This window comes from Coptis chinensis, chromosome 8 (assembly GCF_015680905.1).
Source record: "Coptis chinensis isolate HL-2020 chromosome 8, ASM1568090v1, whole genome shotgun sequence".
In the NCBI taxonomy this organism is placed as follows: Eukaryota; Viridiplantae; Streptophyta; class Magnoliopsida; order Ranunculales; family Ranunculaceae; genus Coptis; species Coptis chinensis.
Window position 1 is genome coordinate 65,433,731 of NC_141463.1, and position 11,425 is coordinate 65,445,155.

The 11,425-nt window shown below is 37.3% G+C and overlaps 1 long non-coding RNA gene across 2 annotated transcripts; it reads right to left on the bottom strand.

Moving 5' to 3' along the window:
* Nucleotides 1-4,886: 4,886 nt before the first annotated feature.
* Nucleotides 4,887-6,502, bottom strand: LOC147482478 (uncharacterized). 2 transcript variants are annotated; one of them, XR_015206411.1, is made up of 4 exons: nucleotides 6,088-6,502; nucleotides 5,558-5,658; nucleotides 5,336-5,397; nucleotides 4,887-5,200 (listed from the first exon to the last, which is right to left on the bottom strand). It is a non-coding gene; the product is annotated as an uncharacterized LOC147482478 (long non-coding RNA). The 2 variants fall into 2 exon arrangements; XR_015206410.1 differs by having other exon boundaries at nucleotides 5,336-5,428.
* Nucleotides 6,503-11,425: the final 4,923 nt, after the last annotated feature.

Sequence of the window (11,425 nt, forward strand, 5' to 3'; positions counted from 1 at the left end):
TACGGAAGTTCCTAATATGGCGGTGGATTGGTGATGCCAAAGGGAAAGTTATAAGCAAGACATTCCGTAAAGGCTGCTTGAGGAGAGTCGAGACGGAATTTTACGCCCTCCCGTGAAAATGTTCGTTGATTGCATAATGGTTGCCTCTTCGCCCTTAGCAAGGGAGATTTCGGACATCCTTCAATGTCATCCAGTCTTTCGGTTTCAGAAGTTTCCTCGGGGATCGAGATAATGATGTCCTTGAGATGCTGAAGTCCAAGATCAAAGAAGAGGCTATGAGAATATGCATGTTCACTTATTCTCTGTGTTATAGTTCAGCGAGCGTGGACCATCCGACAACCACACTCAACTTATCCAAATACTATAGAGCATGGCATGGTGAGCAAGATGATGATCATATTGAGGAGCCTTGTGCAAACTGGGACCAGCATACCCGTCACACTTCCACAAAGCTACCGGCTTTGTTACATAGTTGACTAAACAGTTACCAGTACTTGATGAAAGTAATTGTAAAGTCTTTGAAGCCAAGACGTGGAGAATTGGATGCAATGCCCCCATGTCTTGGGGATGGTTGACACGTAATTTTTGTCGTTATAATCAGTATATATATTGTGCGTTCTCTTTCTTTTGTATCTTTTTGAGTTTTATGCATGATGCACTGATGCATGGGTAGTGTTTCTTTTTTGGGAGAATGATTTCATGAAAGATACCATTCTGAGTTTTTTGTAATCCAAAATTGTGTTTGTTACAGTGCTTATGCTCTACTGCACTAAAATTTGAAATTACTTGCCATGATAATTTTCTATTTTGAAAGTAGAAATCCCTTTTCTCGCATTTAAATAGTTGTACAAAATACTTTTGATTTATATGTCAAGCAGTGAAGCCAATCTAGGTCATTGTAAATTCATTAGATCTTCGTCTTTTTTATGACTACTCTGTCTCCATTTTTGCCTTGGCAAATCAGTAAATCTTTGTTTTCGGGTGATTCTGTACTCCGTCAAAATTGCCAAGAGCCTCAGCAACTAAAGTTAAATACTTACATAGTTACATGGATGAAAACCTGCCAACCGTGTTCAACCCCGACTCGCATATCAAAGGAAGTAATTGAAAATATAGGTTATTATGGAATTGGCAAACTATGTAAAGATGATGTGATTCTTTTTCTTCTGCGTTTTTTTTTGTTCTCCAGGTTTACGAAAGGATTCAATATTCAAGAAAAACAGGTTGCCTATGCCCAAGTACAAAAAACACCAACATACATTTATTTTTGTCAACGTCAAATTCTATATGATTTTTTTTTCATGATCTGACCGCAACTAAATATAATTTCCATTGTTTTTGAACGTTGCCTTTAGCTTGGTGTTGATATGTTTTTTTACTTAAAGACACCTTCGCGCCGAAGGCGCCCGTATCTGTGTCGTACGGCACGGGCAAACCCTAGTTACATAACAAATTGTTTCACATATAGTGTGCAATAGAAGTAATAGAGAAATTAGAATAGCAAAAGTGAACCATCACATCACTTGGCAAGAACTCCTTCCTAAGCCTCTCCTGCGGGCGAAAGCAGTGGTCTCTTCAGTGGTTCTCCTCCTCGTACCAACCAAGATCTTTTCTCAAACTCTAGCCTCTCACACTCAAATCGTACCTCCTCCACAACCCAAACCTCTTAGATTACTTTAGATCTCTCAACTGGAAGTGATGAAGAAGAAGAAAAAGAAAAAAAGCTTCTCTTTTTTCGTCTTCTTTGTTTGTATGTAGGGGTTTCTCTAACCCTTTAGAAGATCGGCACTGGTCTTGCTGTTCAGTTTCTTGAGATCTGGGTTCTCTGTTTTTTGCAGATCTTATTTTGTATGAAGACCATAAATAAGCCAGATCTAGGTTTTTGTGGGTGTTGTGTTGGTGGTGTTTGGTTCAAGCTGATTCTTCTAGGTCTAGCATCTCTCAATCGGCGTCAATGTCATGAGTTCAGCCCCTTGAGTCCAAATTTCTGGTTTGGCTTTAAATTTTGTTTGTCCAAAGCCATGGCTCTCTCCCTAAATCTACCCCTCTCCGGATTGCTGGTTTGGGTACCTTGGTCAGGCCACCGCTTATTTATTGGGCTTATGGTGGGGCGTTCTTTTTTGGAATTGCCAATCTGCCGCCTTTGTCGTGGAGTTTTATACTGTGCGATTTGAATTTGAAGACTTTCGAGTCTTTACTCTGGGAGATCCAACACGGTGGATGTAATGAGCAAGTTTGAAGTCGGTCCGAGAAGAGGATGGGGTTTCCAATGTGGTTTTGTTGCCGCTATTGGGTGCTTGGATTTGGTGGAGCTTATGTTGAGAAGACAGGATTTTTAGTGCTCTTGTTTGTTACAGTTATACTGATTACATCCTTGTTTTTCTTGCTTTCAGCTTGTTGTCCTGAATGTAATGTTTTTATCTGTGAATGAATACAATCAAGCAATTATCGAAAAAAAAATTGAAGTAATTGTCGTTTTGGGTACCGAACTTGAGTGTATTTTACGTTTTGGGTACCACCATACAAATCTTATTGCAAAATAGGTACCGTATATTACCGTATATGCTCACTACAAGAAAAAAGACTATCACTGTTAAAAACAGTGACAAAAAGTCTTTTATCACCGTTTTATTTTTTTTCAAAACTGTGACGGAGTGGGTAATTTATTTTTTTCCCAAAACCGTCACAAATATTTGTTCCAGACTAGCCTGTATCCACTACATAAAATAGTAACAAAAATTTTAAAATGTCACAAAAAATCAAATCATTTGTGACGCTTTTGACAAAATAGTAATGTAATTAACTTGGAACAGTCACATAAAAGACAGCTAGTCATGACGGTTTGCTTAAAACTGTGATAAATATACCTTTTAAAAAAAAAAAAAAAAAAAAATACATGTGAAGCAAAAATTGCATTCCACGTACATTGAATTAGACCCGCACGTATAATTTTTTTTTTTTTTTTTTCTAAACAAACATAATCCATTAAGTTTCAAAATAGTATTCATAAACACTTATTCCGTTGAAACTTTACAAACCAAGATAGACTTGGATAACCAATGAGACCATATTTCACATAGTCGATACACAAAAGATTTCAGCAATACGCCATCTGTTTCTATCAACAACTCCTCCTCCACCAGTCATATGATGATAAACACCTTCTTCTTCTTCTTCTTTTTCTTCTTCTTCTTCATTATTATTCAAAGACATTATTAATCCACACAGGAGTTTGCACCACACAGACAATCCCTAACAAAGAAAATCAAAATGGAAAAGAGTGAATGAAGTAAAAGAAACATGTCTATTTCTCATGGCATTAAGTCACAAGATGCACTAGCTGAGCCACAACGTTGATCTACTCGCATTGTGTCTCGTGTAATGCAAATGAAAGAAAGTCAGCTGTTAGCCTGTTATAAATTTTTAGGGAGGTAATCTCTCATTTGATTGACTAGGGCCCATGGTGAGTCAACCTGGTCAACTCACGGTCAGGAGGACCAAAACCTAATAAACAATCATTTTTGGACCAAAGCCTAATTATGATATTATTAGCCAAACACCAACTTCTTGAAAATTTGGTGTATTTCATCTCTAATAGTGACCTCTTGAATACCAAACTAAAAAAACACTAAACCAAACACCAAATCGGCTGGAATTTGGTGTTTGCTTTGGTGCTGAACCAAATGTACGACACAGTGCTTCAAACACCGCGCGGTTTTCCCAACACCGCGTGGGCAAAAACACTTTCTCATTTTTGGACAAAAACAAGCCTCTAATTGTGGGTTTTTCTCTCGCAGTGTTCCGAAAGCAGCGGCTGTGTTGGGCTTTATTTAGTGCGGTTTTGAAAACATCGCGACGTACATTTGGTGCTCACTCTTTGATGTTTCTACTGAAATTATTTGGTGTTTATTTGGTTTGGTGTTGGTTTGCTCAAAAAAATTTAGTGTTTTTCAGGTTTCACCATTAAAGATGCTCTTAGAAACACACAAGTCTACATATTATTTGTTAATTAAACGTAACCCAACAGATGACGCACAACCGATAGACATCCATTATGAATCCATCGATTTGTCAAACGGTCCATACTGTTGCTTTTAAGGAGGAAAGTAAAAAAGCAAACACAATTTACTTGCCACTGCATTTCTATAAACCATTGCTATTGTAGCAGTGGAAATAGTAATTTCTCATTATAGACTTAGAGCATCTTTAGGAGTGATGTCAACTTAACATCAAACACCAAACGTTTAGAGCATCTTTGGTGTTTTTTCAACTTCAGGAGAGTGACATGTTGATGAAAACACCAAAAAATAACCAAAGCTAGCACCAAATCGGCCAATATTTGGTGCTAGCTTTGGTGCTGTATCAAATCTCTCACGCGGTTTTGGAAAAACCGCACCGTTTTTCTAACACCGCATGGGCTTGGGCTTCTAAATGGGCTTCTATGGCGCGGTTTTGCCAAAACCGCGTGAGAGATTAGGAAAGAAAATAAAAAATAAAGTTGATGTGCGAGACATTGCGCGGTTTTCTCAAAACCGCGTGGGCTTGGGCTTTTAGGATGGGCTTCATTAGCGCGGTTTTGGGAAAACCGCGTGGGCTATATGGCGCGGTTTATCCAAAACCGCGTCATTTGATGTCGAGAATTTGATGTTGTTCCTAAAGTTATTTGGTGTTTTTTTGGTTCAAAATTTTGGTGTTTTTTTTAGTAGCTCTCCTAAAGATGGTCTTAGTAGACTTCGAAATAGCAATATTTCTAACAATTGCTAGATTCCGCAACAACATTAGTTTAAATTAAATTGAAAGTCTCGTGTGTCATGTAGAAACACTTTTTTTGAACCAATATGTGATATTTCTCGACTCCAAGATGAATGCTCTGTCATCATTTCTGTGTAGACATTTTGGACCAATACATCCCTCCAACTTTCGATCCATTACAATGTTAATGCTTCCTAGTTCCTTCTAGAGTAACAATACCATTCTCTACAGAATTGTTTTCCTTCGGAGATTAGCTTTAAGCCACATTACTTTATCCAACTAAGTAAGCTCTTAGCATAAAAAAATATTTGAATGAAGAAATTTTTTAAAGCTAGAATCAAATAACATGAATCAACTCTCCGTAGCACTCTCGGTAGCATAAGCCACTTTCTGCATGATCATGTTCTCGGCTGTACAGCTTGTGACCCTGTGCTTAATTATCACTTCTCTGCCAATTTAATTACCAAGTAAAAAATATGAATTAGATATCCCAACCAACAAATAAAACGCTAGACCAACCAAAAAATAAAAAATAAAACGCTATCAAATTAAAGACATTAAGATTTAAGAGTGTCTTCTTTACCTTTCAGATGTCCCAGAGATGAAATCCCCTCGGTCTGATATCTTTATCCTGGCCCCACTAGTCTGTTGAATGGAGTTAATAGTACTGATTAAACTGAAATAACATGCACTATACCAAGTTACCAACAGAAGAGACTACGCATATTCCATGTGGATTATTGTTCCCAAAAAGGAAAAAACAATTTCTATTTTAACCCAAATTAAAAGATTCTCTTCGACATACCTGATTAATATCCATAAGATTCCGTCCACCACGACCAACTACTAGTCCAACATGCACATCTGCAGCCCCATTCCAATTGTCACTGAGTTGCTTCTATCTTCCTGAGGTCCACCAAATTAGATAATATTAACCACCTCAATATAAGATCTGAATAGAAAACTCGTGATCAGACCACATCACCATGATCTGGAAACAGTAAACTGAGTGAAGCTATCTCAAGAACTGAACAGAGCTAATAAAACATAACTACTCAGACAGCATTAAATCCAAGAAGGTCAGATGTGGGTCCTGGACTCCTCATTCTAGTATGAAAAGAAACCATCTGAGTTCCAATTTGGTCAGGTGTTAATCCTAAAGGAACCTCTTCACAGTCCAAAATGGATTTTTCTTCAGACAACCAAAATGAGTAAATTTCCATTCAAGTCAAATGTTTACAAAAAGAAACAGGCTTTAACCAAAATTTGACGGAGCTCTTCATGATTCAATGCGAGAAAAATATAAAGCTAACAAGAAACAGAGGTGGAGCAAACCTTGTTATTCTGAAATCCTCCAGACCCGTTTCGCCCATTACGTGCTAATATTCCAACAGAAGGAGCCATATATCCATAAGAACTGGAAAAATTAACACCTGAAAGTCCAAATATGGTACCATCAGGCTGCTTGATACTTGCCAAGATATTACAATAACAGTAACAATATTTCAAAAAGTGCAATGCACGAGTGTTTTCTCCTCAAACGTTTATCAACAATAAAAAGAGGAAAGAGAACTGCTCTTGTGAGTTATTTCCTTTAGCATTCCCATGAAATTGTCAATGACTGCATGCATAACATATTAGAAACGTCAAAAATCAGCATAAACGAGAGATTAGAAACAATGTTCCACAGCAAGATCCACTGGCCGGCTGGTCAAGCCTTGGGAGGTTGGGCCAAAGATCTTGAGGTTCAATTCCCACCTTCATCCCAGAAAAGGGATTTAGAGGGGCTGTGGAAAAAAGTTCTAACCATCAAAGGAAAAAGAATGTTTCACAGCAAGATATTCACAAACACCCCTCTCTCTAAAATAAATGAAACGCTCGAAAATGAGAATTCACTTATTTTCATTTTTTGTGTACATACAAAACCTCGTTTTGATTAATAACTTGTGGAGTTGCGTGTATGATTTATGAAACTAGGTGTACAACATGTATCATGGTCAAAGCTCAAAGAAGGGCTTCAGACTACATCTTTCCCCTTTCTGGCTCAAAAACTCATTGCTTGCAACCATTGATTTTGTTGGAACGTGTAAAAATAATGTAACAACTAACAGAAAATAAATGTATAACAGATTTATTTGGGAAAGCTATGCCAAGAGTTTTCCTATTAAATCATTGACAAAATACTACGTGCGAGCGAAACGAAATTAGACGAATAATTGAACAATAGATTAAGAAGAAGATGAAAATTAAGATTAGAATACATAAAATACGAAGGACAACTCAACTAAGAATAATTTTTGAAAATAAATCAAATCATAATACTGATAATGGTTCATTCTACAAAACATAGAGACTCCATATTTACCGATATAGTCCCTTAACTTGGACTCCAAGCATATGCCAATAGAAACTACTACTAATTCTAACTCTCGACACAAATTTAAAAATAACTTGACTCCTAATCATATTCTTCTAGAACCAGCTATAGTATAGGTATCTTGTTGTGAGGAACTAATATACACAACCAATGAATATCATACACGTGTCCAGCACAACTCATCAAGAGAACATTCCCCCCTCATGACAGCTCACTTCATAGCAAACCTAACTGTCTCTCCATCACGAATTGACACCATCAGAAGACACCTCCCCCGACGAACTCATGACAAATCACTTCACAACGAACCAGCGTAATCACTTCGCCTAACGACCTCATACACTCACCCTACGACCTCACTCCAGAGTGACTCAAGTCGAATGGATGACCTCGTCCTAGAGCGACCTCCATAGTGCTCGCTCACCCTATTCCATAACGGCTAGTAACGTACGCCTTCACTGATGCATTCAAGGCCGCAACTTCAGTCGCCCACCTCATCAATCGCTATAACTCGCCATCATTACTTGATGACCAGGATCTGACCTAACGCTAAAGAAGAGGAAAGACCGCCAAGGTTTTCTATATAAAAGGGACAGGAATTACATCTAACCTGATTCAAGTTTTCCCCCAGAGAGAGAACTTGATACGTAGGCAATTTGTCCATACGAACTCGGTCAAATCCAACCCCAAACTCTATCTCCCCAATAAACTGCCTACATTTGTAAGGTTACACAAACTTAACATTTACACTTGTCCTACATCAAATTTCCTTCTATACTTGCTCAACCACTCTTGTATTCCGCTCCTTCCATAAGTTCCATGCAATAGCTCTTGGAAGATGCTCCGTCATCCACGATGCGTTGCTAAAAACCGATACTAGTATTAGTCTACTAGTTAGTGCCTCCTTTAAGTTGATAGGTGGCATCCAAGGTTTATGGAATGAGGAAATGAAGAGCTCCCAAATATGCTATATATGAGAAGAAGATGATCCACGCTCTCCTTTCATAGTGAACAAATATTGTGAAGATCCATGCCTATTCAATTCAAGATATCAATAATTTTGAATCTTCCCAAGAAGACAAACCCACAAAAGAATGTTATTCCAAAAGGAATACAGTTCTTTCATACTTTCCTATGAAGAAAATTATGAATTATCTCCTCAACTTCTAGATGGCGCAAAGCAAACTCCTTAGCCAATTCTTGATAAAAAAGACCGTAACGAAAACTTTTTGTTGTCCCACACCCATTCCTTCTATCCACCTTCCCAAATTTCTCCATCTCTTGATAAATGGTGGTTAAGAAAGACATATATGACTCTGCTTCCCAATCATTTAGGCCCCTTTTTAAGGTCACATTCCACGCTACTCTTTGCTCCATTCTCTCCATATATCCAATACTCTTGCTTTTCTATTAGTTGCCAACAATATCAAAAATTGCTCTCTTAATGGTGCTTTCCCCATCCATATATCCTCCAAAAGGAAATAGACTCGCCAATGCATGGTGAGAATGCAACTCCTTTTACAAAATCATTCTTCAAAGAGTAATCTCATAAGGATGTTTGGGTTCCTTCACAAGCCACTAACTCTCCCTTTTGCAGGGGCGATCCAGGATTTCCAATCTAGGTGGGCTACTACTACTAATTTACACAATTTTTTTTTTTTGGAATCAATATACTCTTATTACTACTATTTTTTTTTTCTTCGCAAATTTGGGGTGGGTTGCACCCCTCCCCCCTGGATCCGCCCCTTCGTCATACTCCTCCACCACCACCCTCCACTACAAATGATCTTTTTCCTCACTTACACTAGTGGTTCTCCTCAATCTTCCCTTACTATCAAGGTTTTTTCATTGTCCTTCTCTATTGGGTAGTCGTACATGCTTCACATTCCACAGGTCAAATGAATGTGTTTCATAGTGCTTTTTCTAAAGAAATCTAAATGTGTTTAAACCCCCAACTTCCACCAAAACTTTGTATGGTGTCAAGGATCACAATTATACCAGCTTCTGTAAACATAACAAACTTGTGGAAGAGGAATCATTTAGTCAACCATACATAAAGTGTTGGGAACAATTATCTGCAACAAGAACAAAATATGAATACAAGAAGGCTGAGGCACGGATCGGTACGCTCTCTTTAAGGTTGTTTCGTGTTGTTCTTCCTTGTGCAGACAGACCACGCCAACCTCCAAGATACAACAACCACAATAGATCAATCTTCAATGCTAACTGCACTTAAACAAAGAAGAAAAGAAGACGAACGTGAAACTGATTTGATTGCCCACAAATAGTATAGAAAATAGAGTTTTTTCTAACTTTTCATATTAGATTTTGGCTGCTCAAAGAGGGGTTTTTATAGAGTTCAAAACTTGGAGAACAAGAGTCTTACTCAAACTCTAGTGGATCCTATTTTACTGGGTTAACTGATACAGTTACCCATTTAGAAGGGAGCCCACAAGGTTTGGTAGTTTCCAATTTCAAAACGGAATCTATTATGTTAAGAGAGGGTTTTCTAAAACCATTTTTTATTCAAATAACATAGCAATCCCCCACTTATTTTAATAAAAATAATGTAACAATCCCCCACTTATTTTCATAAAAATAAGATATATTATATAGGCAATCAATATCATTTCAATGTGTAATGCATAAATAAAGGTGTCAAATACTTAAACCTTTACGTAGTGAAGAGTACTCAAAGTATAAGAACCATAAGTGGCAAAGTCTTAAATTTAGGTCTTGTGTATACGATAAGTTATCAACACACATAACACATCCAACGTTCTCCTCTCAAGCCCGCACATTAAAGGCCATGTGCTTTCATCCTGGATTCGTGAATGATCTAAAGAATCAGCCCTCATTCTCATAGAAAGCGACCTGTACTTTGACATTCACTAGGTGAGTCTATCAAGAGTGCTCCTGTAGCTATACACTCCGCCCATAAGAACCATAGAACATCATTAAGAGTTTTCCCACAGAACTCAACCTATGTAATCACTTCAAGATATTATGTATTTTATTAATCAAGCATGGAATGATTAATAAACAACAATGCATGACTCATTACCAACATTATGTGACTTGTTCTTCCTTTTGAACCTAGTTCTTGGGATCTCCAGTCCCTAGGTTGCGTTACCATCACATATGTTCATATTTCAAACGGGCTTCAATCCCATGATAGTAGAGCAGTCCACACTGTATCTCTAGCCAGAGCTTTGGCATGTGAATCTGCAAGGTTATTTTCAGATTTCACAAAATCAAAATAATATGAACTCTCTCAGTAATAGCTGTAATGCTATCAACAAAGTAACATTGTAACTAATATTGTCTATCTCATACTAGTATATGAGTAAGAAGGCCTTGTATTCAACTAGCTTCTTCACTCAGACTAGCCAAAATAATAATCTCAGACTTCATAGCAAACTGTGCTATTATGGTCTGTTTCTTGGACTTCCAAGATATAACACCTCCACCAATGCTAAACACAGAGCCACTGGTGACCCCGGAGTCTTCTGAAAGGATGTTCCAATCTGAATCTTTTATGCTTGCTAGTGTACTTGCAAAGAATACCTACTACATAGGCAATGTTAGGTCTTATATAATATGTAGCATATCTCAAAACTATGAATGATACTTGCATTTTTCTTCTGATTCACAGGTTCACCATTATTAACAAAATAATTTAACACTAGAATAAAAAAAAAAGAACAAACAGGCATGCAATCGAAGTGGTTATACTTCTTCAACATTTTCTCAATAAAGTGTGACTGATCTAACATATGTCAATCGATGATCTTGTAATCAACTTCACCTAAGTCATTCATATCAAATTAGAAGATAACATGTTATTGGTCTCCTTCTCACCATGTGGATTAGACCCAAAAAATAGTAGATCATCAACATATAAGCATATGATAACACATATATCCCATCAGAGTACTTATAATATATACAATTGTCCCTTTCACGTACTTATCTTGAAACCATTGGCAATAACAAAGTGATTAAACTTTTTATGTCATTGTTTCGGTGCCTGTTTCAAACATAAAGTGACTGAAGTAATCTACATACATTTTCACTTTTCCATAAAACCTGCTAGCTGATCCATGTAAATCTCCTCTTCTAAATCCCCTTTTAGAAATGCAGTTTTAACATCCAGTGGATGAACAATAAGATTTATGAACATCAATAACAGATGATAATACTCTAACAGATGTTATCCTAATAACATGTGAATATGCGTCAAAGAATCAAAGTTTTCACTCTGTTTAAAGCCTTTGACTACAAGTCAGGCTTTAA